Source organism: Salvelinus namaycush, chromosome 42 (assembly GCF_016432855.1).
Source record: "Salvelinus namaycush isolate Seneca chromosome 42, SaNama_1.0, whole genome shotgun sequence".
NCBI classification, from domain to species: domain Eukaryota; kingdom Metazoa; phylum Chordata; class Actinopteri; order Salmoniformes; family Salmonidae; genus Salvelinus; species Salvelinus namaycush.
Window position 1 is genome coordinate 18,515,125 of NC_052348.1, and position 12,869 is coordinate 18,527,993.

Below are 12,869 nucleotides of genomic sequence, written 5' to 3' on the forward strand. Positions count from 1 at the left end.
GACGGAAACAAACCTTCAAATACCATGTACAGCAAGCAGGCCAGAGATTGAATGTGTGCAAGGTCACGTTCATGTCTGTGTTCCAGCTAACCAGCAGCCGTCTTCAGGCAAGTGAAAATATGAAGAGAAGAGAAGAATACCACAGCATTTTCAAACAGTAGTCTCAATTTCGGCCAACCAAGGAGTGACACCTGTGGCAAATGTGACGCATTCTTCACTAAGATGTCAGCAGCAACATCTGAAGAGGAGAAGAGGAAGATTGCAGTTGAAAGTGAGTTGCACCATCGAAAAGCCGAAAAGGCCTACACACAGCTTCAAAGTGACACTGAGTGGGCTAAAGCCAATGCTGACTGCCATGTCATTTCTGTGGATCTACAGGGGGTGATGTACACCCCTAATCTGACCCACTCCAATGTCTACTACCAGCGGCAGCTGTCAAATTTTAACCTTTGCATCCAGGAACTTGGAAAAGAAGATCCTGCATACATGTGTGTTTGGCATGAGGGGATTGCACACCAAGGGTTCATTGAGGTGGCAAGCTGCATTTTGAAGTGGGTGAAGACAAAATTCACGCCACTCACCAAACCAGAGGTGCGCAAGTTGATCATCTTCAGTGACAGATGCTGTGGGCAGAATAACAACTGGTGGATGCTCAATCTTGATTACCAACAACGACGAGACGGCCTACAGGGAGGGGGTGAGGGCCCTCGGAGTGTGGTGTCAGGAAAATAACCTCACACTCAACGTCAACAAAACAAAGGAGATGATTGTGGACTTCAGGAAACAGCAGAGGGAGCACCCCCCTATCCACATCGACGGGACAGTAGTGGAGAAGGTGGAAAGTTTTAAGTTCCTCGGTGTACACATCACGGACAAACTGAATTGGTCCACCCACACAGACAGCGTTGTGAAGAAGGCGCAGTAGCGCCTCTTCAACCTCAGGAGGCTGAAGAAATTCGGCTTGTCACCAAAAGCACTCACAAACTTCTACAGATGCACAATCGAGAGCATCCTGTCGGGCTGTATCACCGCCTGGTACGGCAACTGCTCCGCCCACAACCGTAAGGCTCTCCAGAGGGTAGTGAGGTCTGCACAACGCATCACCGGGGGCAAACTACCTGCCCTCCAGGACACCTACACCACCCGATGTCACAGGAAGGCCATAAAGATCATCAAGGACAACAACCACCTGAACCACTGCCTGTTCACACCGCTATCATCCAGAAGGTGAGGTCAGTACAGGTGCATCAAAGCGGGGACCGAGAGACTGAAAAACAGCTTCTATCTCAAGGCCATCAGACTGTTAAACAGCCACCACTAACATTTAGTGGCCGCTGCCAACATACTGACTCAACTCCAGCCACTTTAATAATGGGAATTGATGGAAATTATGTAAAAATGTATCACTAGCCACTTTATATAATGCCACTTAATATAATGTTTACATATCCTACATTACTCATCTCATATGTATATACTGTACTCTATATCATCTACTGCATCTTGCCATCTTTATGTAATACATGTATCACTAGCCACTTTAAACTATGCCACTTTATGTTTACATACCCTACATTACTCATCTCATATGTATAGACTGTACACTATACCATCTACTGCATCTTGCCTATGCCGTTCTGTACCATCACTCATTCATATATCTTTATGTACATATTCTTTATCCCTTTACACTTGTGTGTATTAGGTAGTAGTTGTGGAATTGTTAGGTTAGATTACTTGTTGGTTATTACTGCATTGTCGGAACTAGAAGCACAAGCATTTCGCTACACTCGCATTAACATCTGCTAACCATGTGTATGTGACAAATAGAATTTGATCTGATGTCGATGCTCGTCTCTATGGGTTACTTTACCCAAGTTGAGCAGAAGTTCATGGTCTGGTCATTCTTTTCTTCCATGTGATCAATCTTTTGCCACCATCGAGAAGAGGCGCAAGGTGTCAGTCCTTCATACACCTGATGATGTTTCAAAGATGATATTTGAAGCACAACCAGCAAAACCATTCAAGGTGATGAGGATGCAATGTGAAGACTTCAGGCACCTCCCAGATTCTGTCCTCAAGCGACCAGCTGGACTACAGATCACCTCAGTGAGGTGGTTAAGTCACAGGTATTGCACAGAGAATAGTTTACTAACATCCCATCAACATGCAACATGTTGTTCTAACAATAAAATATCCTAAATATTGACTATGAAAGTTGTTTATTGATGTCAGGAACTTAATGTTTGTGTTCTAATTTCAGTTGATCCTTGGAATCTGTACGCCATACAGAGCCACAGTCTATTTGAGGGATGGAAATCGTGGCTGATCTCCAAACCAAAACAAGGAGCTACACCTCAACCACCCTATTTTGCAAGCCACTACCCTAGAGCATATGAGAGTCCTCTGCCCATCAAAAAAACAAGTACCAAGATCTGATGACCATGCTCAACTACTTGCCAGCTGCTGCACGTTTTTTTTATAAATCACTGCAGAGTGAATAATTTGTTGTTAAACCAAGCTACATAATTAACTGTTTTTTCTGTGAGTTTATGATCCCCTGAACCTGTATAGTATGTTGAATCTGAATAGATTTCAGAAGACATGTCACCCCTATTGAAGGAAATTAAATGTATAGTAGGTGTTTTCTATGTGAATCAATTTGTGTAGGATTTGAACCAGCACAATATATTGAATTAATTTAATTTTAAGATGTTGTTCCTAGTGTAGAAAATGTTATGTACAATGTGTTCTGTTGAGAATTATTTTGTGTGTGATCATTTGAACATTTTTTAATCTGAATTAAAAACAAATAAGTCATCACATACAGTATGTGAGTATTCATTTGATCTTGATTCCCTTTTATTCATTACAATATACAGTACGTCTCTCTGTCACCACATTTAGCATGAACTCTAAGCAGTTAATACTTATTTACTGCTGTCACCTCAGTACAGAAGGACATTTCCTGCCTTTAGCATGGGTTTAATGCAATTCAAAACTGAATTGCTGATCATAGTGTTAAACGCAAAGTGAATGGTTTTCTGAACGTTTTGTAATATTGACCGTAGGGACATGCATATTGGCACATCACATTGATCCATATTTGATATGTACAAGTTGTGCTTGTTTTGATTGAATTAATTTAATTGTATTCTATTTGTGTAGTTATTCTATGGTATGTTCACATTGAGGGCTTCATTTTAAATGAGACTAAGATTTCATGACTCAACTTAAGAAAAGTCATCAGTGCTGAAGTTGATAGACCACCTTTAAATGAACCTCCATACAAATTAATTAACTACATATTGCAGTTAAGTTATTTACATGAAGGGCATCTGTACTTGAAAGTACTTAAAACATCATATCAGGTGTTAAAAAGGACATCTTACAAGAGTCATGCAAAATGTCACATATACTGTTCTTCCACAAACTGAAATCATCACTGGAGATATACTGTTCTTCCACATTCTAAAAATTAAAACATCAATAAAAAAAGTATTTTTTGAAATAACAAAAAAATATTAATTGTTGGAAGATATGGTTATGGTGAATTATTTGTCAACCATAAAACACCTAATGTGGTACACACAATTAATAATATAAAAATAACTGATTATCTTAAAATGAAAAAATTGTCACATATGGTTCTTCGTCTGTAGGATTCATATAAGATTTATGTAAGATTTCATTGTGCATACCATAAAATACAATTCATACATTTATGCCTAAAAAAATCAAAAAAATTGTTAAGTGTTGAAAGTTCCACGAATACCATAATTGATATCAAAATAATTAATCAGTACCTATGTAAAAAAAATACATATTTTATATTTCTCGTAAGTGTAATGTTTAATCAGTGTTACATCACAGTCACAATTTCAAGAGAAATCTAAAGTTCTTTACTCTTTTAAGAACACTGGTGTTTCTTTAGATTTCCTGACTGACTGAAGCTCCTCCCACACTGGGAGCAGTGGAATGGCTTCTCTCCTGTGTGAATGCGCTGGTGTATCTTTAGATGTCCTGACTGACTGAAGCTCCTCCCACACTGGGAGCAGTGGAACGGCTTCTCTCCTGTGTGAATGCGCTGGTGTCTGATGAGATGTATCCCTGTTGTGAAGCTCTTCCCACACTGAGAACAACGGTGTGGTCGTGGCTTGTCCGACTCTCTGTTTCCTGGTGGGAGCTGGGTTGAATGAACCTGTGGTGGTTCCATGGTGTTGTGAGCTGCTGGAGGACATGAGATTCTCTGATCTGATCTCTCCACTCCTCAACAGTCTGACATACTCACCATGGTGACATCTCTTTATGTGCCTTAGGAGGAAGATCTGAGAGGGGAAGGAGAACGGACAGCCAGAGCACGAGAAGATCTGGAAAGACTCAACGTTCACATCTGAGTGAGAGATGGAGGGGAGAGAGAAAGAGAGAGTAATTAAAATAAGAGAAACCAAGTTGACATGATCATTTTTTTCCTAACACACCTGACATGAACAGAGAAATCTCAGGACCAGTATGATAATACACAGCACAAAATATATTTAACACCAATGATGCGTTTCAATTGAGAAATTAGTAATAACTATGTAATAGGAAGTAAAAAATGAATGTAAGAGGAGTGAACTGAGGAGGATGTAGCAAGGGCAGTTCCAGAGGAATAGAGAGAGGGATGAAGAGAGGAGGATAAGGTAAGGGGAGTGCTCTTGTTGTTCCAGAGGAAGAGAGGGATGAAGAGAGGAGGATAAGGTAAGGGGAGTGCTCTTGTTGTTCCAGAGGAATAGAGAGAGGGATGAAGAGAGGAGGATAAGGTAAGGGGAGTGCTCTTGTTGTTCCAGAGGAAGAGAGAGAGAGATGAAGAGAGGAGGATAAGGTAAGGGGAGTGCTCTTGTTGTTCCAGAGGAATAGAGAGAGGGATGAAGGGAGGAGGATAAGGTAAGGGGAGTGCTCTTGTTGTTCCAGAGGAAGAGAGAGAGAGGGATGAAGAGAGGAGGATAAGGTAAGGGGAGTGCTCTTGTTGTTCCAGAGGAAGAGAGAGATGAAGAGAGGAGGATAAGGTAAGGGGAGTGCTCTTGTTGTTCCAGAGGAAGAGAGAGAGATGAAGAGAGGAGGATAAGGTAAGGGGAGTGCTCTTGTTGTTCCAGATGAATAGAGAGAGGGATGAAGGGAGGAGGATAAGGTAAGGGGAGTGCTCTTGTTGTTCCAGAGGAAGAGAGGGACGAAGAGAGGAGGATAAGGTAAGGGGAGTGCTCTTGTTGTTCCAGAGGAAGAGAGAGAGGGATGAAGAGAGGAGGATAAGGTAAGGGGAGTGCCCTTGTTGTTCCAGAGGAAGAGAGAGAGGGATGAAGAGAGGAGGATAAGGTAAGGGGAGTGCTCTTGTTGTTCCAGAGGAATATAGAGGGATGAAGAGAGGAGGATAAGGTAAGGGGAGTGCTCTTGTTGTTCCAGAGGAAGAGAGAGAGGGATGAAGAGAGGAGGATAAGGTAAGGGGAGCGCTCTTGTTGTTCCAGAGGAATAGAGAGAGGGACGAAGAGAGGAGGATAAGGTAAGGGGAGTGCTCTTGTTGTTCCAGAGGAAGAGAGAGAGGGATGAAGAGAGGAGGATAAGGTAAGGGGAGTGCTCTTGTTGTTCCAGAGGAATATAGAGGGATGAAGAGAGGAGGATAAGGTAAGGGGAGTGCTCTTGTTGTTCCAGAGGAAGAGAGAGAGGGATGAAGCGAGGACGATAAGGTAAGGGGAGTGCTCTTGTTGTTCCAGAGGAAGAGAGAGAGGGATGAAGAGAGGACGATAAGGTAAGGGGAGTGCTCTTGTTGTTCCAGAGGAATAGAGAGAGGGATGAAGAGAGGAGGATAAGGTAAGGGGAGTGCTCTTGTTGTTCCAGAGGAATAGAGAGAGGGATGAAGAGAGGAGGATAAGGTAAGGGGAGTGCTCTTGTTGTTCCAGAGGAAGAGAGAGAGGGATGAAGAGAGGAGGATAAGGTAAGGGGAGTGCTCTTGTTGTTCCAGAGGAATAGAGGGATGAAGAGAGGAGGATAAGGTAAGGGGAGTGCTCTTGTTGTTCCAGAGGAATAGAGAGAGGGATGAAGGGAGGAGGATAAGGTAAGGGGAGTGCTCTTGTTGTTCCAGAGGAAGAGAGAGAGGGATGAAGAGAGGAGGATAAGGTAAGGGGAGTGCCCTTGTTGTTCCAGAGGAAGAGAGAGAGGGATGAAGAGAGGAGGATAAGGTAAGGGGAGTGCTCTTGTTGTTCCAGAGGAATATAGAGGGATGAAGAGAGGAGGATAAGGTAAGGGGAGTGCTCTTGTTGTTCCAGAGGAAGAGAGAGAGGGATGAAGAGAGGAGGATAAGGTAAGGGGAGCGCTCTTGTTGTTCCAGAGGAATAGAGAGAGGGACGAAGAGAGGAGGATAAGGTAAGGGGAGTGCTCTTGTTGTTCCAGAGGAAGAGAGAGAGGGATGAAGAGAGGAGGATAAGGTAAGGGGAGTGCTCTTGTTGTTCCAGAGGAATATAGAGGGATGAAGAGAGGAGGATAAGGTAAGGGGAGTGCTCTTGTTGTTCCAGAGGAAGAGAGAGAGGGATGAAGCGAGGACGATAAGGTAAGGGGAGTGCTCTTGTTGTTCCAGAGGAAGAGAGAGAGGGATGAAGAGAGGACGATAAGGTAAGGGGAGTGCTCTTGTTGTTCCAGAGGAATAGAGAGAGGGATGAAGAGAGGAGGATAAGGTAAGGGGAGTGCTCTTGTTGTTCCAGAGGAATAGAGAGAGGGATGAAGAGAGGAGGATAAGGTAAGGGGAGTGCTCTTGTTGTTCCAGAGGAAGAGAGAGAGGGATGAAGAGAGGAGGATAAGGTAAGGGGAGTGCTCTTGTTGTTCCAGAGGAATAGAGGGATGAAGAGAGGAGGATAAGGTAAGGGGAGTGCTCTTGTTGTTCCAGAGGAATAGAGAGAGGGATGAAGGGAGGAGGATAAGGTAAGGGGAGTGCTCTTGTTGTTCCAGAGGAAGAGAGAGAGAGGGATGAAGAGAGGAGGATAAGGTAAGGGGAGTGCTCTTGTTGTTCCAGAGGAAGAGAGAGATGAAGAGAGGAGGATAAGGTAAGGGGAGTGCTCTTGTTGTTCCAGAGGAAGAGAGAGAGATGAAGAGAGGAGGATAAGGTAAGGGGAGTGCTCTTGTTGTTCCAGATGAATAGAGAGAGGGATGAAGGGAGGAGGATAAGGTAAGGGGAGTGCTCTTGTTGTTCCAGAGGAAGAGAGGGACGAAGAGAGGAGGATAAGGTAAGGGGAGTGCTCTTGTTGTTCCAGAGGAAGAGAGAGAGGGATGAAGAGAGGAGGATAAGGTAAGGGGAGTGCCCTTGTTGTTCCAGAGGAAGAGAGAGAGGGATGAAGAGAGGAGGATAAGGTAAGGGGAGTGCTCTTGTTGTTCCAGAGGAATATAGAGGGATGAAGAGAGGAGGATAAGGTAAGGGGAGTGCTCTTGTTGTTCCAGAGGAAGAGAGAGAGGGATGAAGAGAGGAGGATAAGGTAAGGGGAGCGCTCTTGTTGTTCCAGAGGAATAGAGAGAGGGACGAAGAGAGGAGGATAAGGTAAGGGGAGTGCTCTTGTTGTTCCAGAGGAAGAGAGAGAGGGATGAAGAGAGGAGGATAAGGTAAGGGGAGTGCTCTTGTTGTTCCAGAGGAATATAGAGGGATGAAGAGAGGAGGATAAGGTAAGGGGAGTGCTCTTGTTGTTCCAGAGGAAGAGAGAGAGGGATGAAGCGAGGACGATAAGGTAAGGGGAGTGCTCTTGTTGTTCCAGAGGAAGAGAGAGAGGGATGAAGAGAGGACGATAAGGTAAGGGGAGTGCTCTTGTTGTTCCAGAGGAATAGAGAGAGGGATGAAGAGAGGAGGATAAGGTAAGGGGAGTGCTCTTGTTGTTCCAGAGGAATAGAGAGAGGGATGAAGAGAGGAGGATAAGGTAAGGGGAGTGCTCTTGTTGTTCCAGAGGAAGAGAGAGAGGGATGAAGAGAGGAGGATAAGGTAAGGGGAGTGCTCTTGTTGTTCCAGAGGAATAGAGGGATGAAGAGAGGAGGATAAGGTAAGGGGAGTGCTCTTGTTGTTCCAGAGGAACAGAGAGAGGGATGAAGAGAGGAGGATAAGGTAAGGGGAGTGCTCTTGTTGTTCCAGAGGAAGAGAGAGAGGGATGAAGAGAGGAGGATAAGGTAAGGGGAGTGCTCTTGTTGTTCCAGAGGAATAGAGGGATGAAGAGAGGAGGATAAGGTAAGGGGAGTGCTCTTGTTGTTCCAGAGGAAGAGAGAGAGAGGGATGAAGAGAGGAGGATAAGGTAAGGGGAGGGCTCTTGTTGTTCCAGAGGAATAGAGAGAGGGATGAAGAGAGGAGGATAAGGTAAGGGGAGTGCTCTTGTTGTTCCAGAGGAATAGAGAGAGGGACGAAGAGAGGAGGATAAGGTAAGGGGAGTGCTCTTGTTGTTCCAGAGGAAGAGAGAGGGATGAAGAGAGGAGGATAAGGTAAGGGGAGTGCTCTTGTTGTTCCAGAGGAAGAGAGAGATGAAGAGAGGAGGATAAGGAAAGGGTAGTGCTCTTGTTGTTCCAGAGGAATAGAGAGAGAGGGATGAAGAGAGGAGAATAAGGTAAGGGGAGTGCTCTTGTTGTTCCAGAGGAAGAGAGAGATGAAGAGAGGAGGATAAGGTAAGGGGAGTGCTCTTGTTGTTCCAGAGGAAGAGAGAGATGAAGAGAGGAGGATAAGGTAAGGGGAGTGCTCTTGTTGTTCCAGAGGAATAGAGAGAGGGATGAAGAGAGGAGGATAAGGTAAGGGGAGTGCTCTTGTTGTTCCAGAGGAAGAGAGAGAGGGATGAAGATCGGAGGATAAGGTAAGGGGAGTGCTCTTGTTGTTCCAGAGGAATAGAGAGAGGGACGAAGAGAGGAGGATAAGGTAAGGGGAGTGCTCTTGTTGTTCCAGAGGAAGAGAGAGGGATGAAGAGAGGAGGATAAGGTAAGGGGAGTGCTCTTGTTGTTCCAGAGGAAGAGAGAGAGGGATGAAGAGAGGAGGATAAGGTAAGGGGAGTGCTCTTGTTGTTCCAGAGGAATAGAGAGAGGGATGAAGAGAGGAGGATAAGGTAAGGGGAGTGCTCTTGTTGTTCCAGAGGAATAGAGAGAGGGATGAAGAGAGGAGGATAAGGTAAGGGGAGTGCTCTTGTTGTTCCAGAGGAAGAGAGAGAGGGATGAAGAGAGGAGGATAAGGTAAGGGGAGTGCTCTTGTTGTTCCAGAGGAAGAGAGAGAGGGATGAAGAGAGGAGGATAAGGTAAGGGGAGTGCTCTTGTTGTTCCAGAGGAAGAGAGAGAGGGATGAAGAGAGGAGGATAAGGTAAGGGGAGTGCTCTTGTTGTTCCAGAGGAATATAGAGGGATGAAGAGAGGAGGATAAGGTAAGGGGAGTGCTCTTGTTGTTCCAGAGGAATATAGAGGGATGAAGAGAGGAGGATAAGGTAAGGGGAGTGCTCTTGTTGTTCCAGAGGAAGAGAGAGAGGGACGAAGAGAGGAGGATAAGGTAAGGGGAGTGCTCTTGTTGTTCCAGAGGAATATAGAGGGATGAAGAGAGGAGGATAAGGTAAGGGGAGTGCTCTTGTTGTTCCAGAGGAAGAGAGAGAGGGACGAAGAGAGGAGGATAAGGTAAGGGGAGTGCTCTTGTTGTTCCAGAGGAATGAAGAGGAGGATAAGGTAAGGGGAGTGCTCTTGTTGTTCCAGAGGAATAGAGAGAGGGATGAAGAGAGGAGGATAAGGTAAGGGGAGTGCTCTTGTTGTTCCAGAGGAATAGAGAGAGGGATGAAGAGAGGAGGATAAGGTAAGGGGAGTGCTCTTGTTGTTCCAGAGGAAGAGAGAGAGGGATGAAGAGAGGAGGATAAGGTAAGGGGAGTGCTCTTGTTGTTCCAGAGGAAGAGAGAGAGGGACGAAGAGAGGAGGATAAGGTAAGGGGAGTGCTCTTGTTGTTCCAGAGGAAGAGAGAGAGGGACGAAGAGAGGAGGATAAGGTAAGGGGAGAGCTCTTGTTGTTCCAGAGGAATGAAGAGAGGAGGATAAGGTAAGGGGAGTGCTCTTGTTGTTCCAGAGGAATAGAGAGTGGGATGAAGAGAGGAGGATAAGGTAAGGGGAGTGCTCTTGTTGTTCCAGAGGAATAGAGAGAGGGATGAAGAGAGGAGGATAAGGTAAGGGGAGTGCTCTTGTTGTTCCAGAGGAAGATAGAGAGGGACGAAGAGAGGAGGATAAGGTAAGGGGAGTGCTGTTGTTGTTCCAGAGGAATATAGAGGGATGAAGAGAGGAGGATAAGGTAAGGGGAGTGCTCTTGTTGTTCCAGAGGAATAGAGAGAGGGATGAAGAGAGGAGGATAAGGTAAGGGGAGTGCTCTTGTTGTTCCAGAGGAATATAGAGGGACGAAGAGAGGAGGATAAGGTAAGGGGAGTGCTCTTGTTGTTCCAGAGGAATATAGAGGGATGAAGAGAGGAGGATAAGGTAAGGGGAGTGCTCTAGTTGTTCCAGAGGAATAGAGGGATGAAGAGAGGAGGATAAGGTAAGGGGAGTGCTCTTGTTGTTCCAGAGGAAGAGAGAGAGGGATGAAGAGAGGAGGATAAGGTAAGGGGAGTGCTCTTGTTGTTCCAGAGGAATAGAGAGAGGGATGAAGAGATGAGGATAAGGTAAGAGGAGTGCTCTTGTTGTTCCAGAGGAAAAGAGAGAGGGACGAAGAGAGGAGGATAAGGTAAGGGGAGTGCTCTTGTTGTTCCAGAGGAAGAGAGAGAGGGATGAAGAGAGGAGGATAAGGTAAGGGGAGTGCTCTTGTTGTTCCAGAGGAATAGAGGGATGAAGAGAGGAGGATAAGGTAAGGGGAGTGCTCTTGTTGTTCCAGAGGAATAGAGAGAGGGATGAAGAGAGGAGGATAAGGTAAGGGGAGTGCTCTTGTTGTTCCAGAGGAAGAGAGAGAGGGACGAAGAGAGGAGGATAAGGTAAGGGGAGTGCTCTCGTTGTTCCAGAGGAAGAGAGAGGGATGAAGAGAGGAGGATAAGGTAAGGGGAGTGCTCTTGTTATTCCAGAGGAATAGAGAGGGATGAAGAGAGGAGGATAAGGTAAGGGGAGTGCTCTTGTTGTTCCAGAGGAAGAGAGGGACGAAGAGAGGAGGATAAGGTAAGGGGAGTGCTCTTGTTGTTCCAGAGGAATATAGAGGGATGAAGAGAGGAGGATAAGGTAAGGGGAGTGCTCTTGTTGTTCCAGAGGAATATAGAGGGATGAAGAGAGGAGGATAAGGTAAGGGGAGTGCTCTTGTTGTTCCAGAGGAATAGAGGGATGAAGAGAGGAGGATAAGGTAAGGGGAGTGCTCTTGTTGTTCCAGAGGAAGTGAGAGAGGGACGAAGAGAGGAGGATAAGGTAAGGGGAGTGCTCTTGTTGTTCCAGAAGAAGAGCGAGAGAGGGATGAAGAGAGGAGGATAAGGTAAGGGGAGTGCTCTTGTTGTTCCAGAGGAATAGAGAGAGGGATGAAGAGAGGAGGATAAGGTAAGGGGAGTGCTCTTGTTGTTCCAGAGGAAGAGAGAGAGGGATGAAGAGAGGAGGATAAGGTAAGGGGAGTGCTCTTGTTGTTCCAGAGGAATAGAGAGAGGGATGAAGAGAGGAGGATAAGGTAAGGGGAGTGCTCTTGTTGTTCCAGAGGAATAGAGAGAGGGATGAAGAGAGGAGGATAAGGTAAGGGGAGTGCTCTTGTTGTTCCAGAGGAATATAGAGGGATGAAGAGAGGAGGATAAGGTAAGGGGAGTGCTCTTGTTGTTCCAGAGGAATATAGAGGGATGAAGAGAGGAGGATAAGGTAAGGGGAGTGCTCTTGTTGTTCCAGAGGAAGAGAGAGAGGGACGAAGAGAGGAGGATAAGGTAATGGGAGTGCTCTTGTTGTTCCAGAGGAATATAGAGGGATGAAGAGAGGAGGATAAGGTAAGGGGAGTGCTCTTGTTGTTCCAGAGGAAGAGAGAGAGGGACGAAGAGAGGAGGATAAGGTAAGGGGAGTGCTCTTGTTGTTCCAGAGGAATGAAGAGGAGGATAAGGTAAGGGGAGTGCTCTTGTTGTTCCAGAGGAATAGAGAGAGGGATGAAGAGAGGAGGATAAGGTAAGGGGAGTGCTCTTGTTGTTCCAGAGGAATAGAGAGAGGGATGAAGAGAGGAGGATAAGGTAAGGGGAGTGCTCTTGTTGTTCCAGAGGAAGAGAGAGAGGGATGAAGAGAGGAGGATAAGGTAAGGGGAGTGCTCTTGTTGTTCCAGAGGAAGAGAGAGAGGGACGAAGAGAGGAGGATAAGGTAAGGGGAGTGCTCTTGTTGTTCCAGAGGAAGAGAGAGAGGGACGAAGAGAGGAGGATAAGGTAAGGGGAGAGCTCTTGTTGTTCCAGAGGAATGAAGAGAGGAGGATAAGGTAAGGGGAGTGCTCTTGTTGTTCCAGAGGAATAGAGAGTGGGATGAAGAGAGGAGGATAAGGTAAGGGGAGTGCTCTTGTTGTTCCAGAGGAATAGAGAGAGGGATGAAGAGAGGAGGATAAGGTAAGGGGAGTGCTCTTGTTGTTCCAGAGGAAGATAGAGAGGGACGAAGAGAGGAGGATAAGGTAAGGGGAGTGCTGTTGTTGTTCCAGAGGAATATAGAGGGATGAAGAGAGGAGGATAAGGTAAGGGGAGTGCTCTTGTTGTTCCAGAGGAATAGAGAGAGGGATGAAGAGAGGAGGATAAGGTAAGGGGAGTGCTCTTGTTGTTCCAGAGGAATATAGAGGGACGAAGAGAGGAGGATAAGGTAAGGGGAGTGCTCTTGTTGTTCCAGAGGAATATAGAGGGATGAAGAGAGGAGGATAAGGTAAGGGGAGTGCTCTAGTTGTTCCAGAGGAATA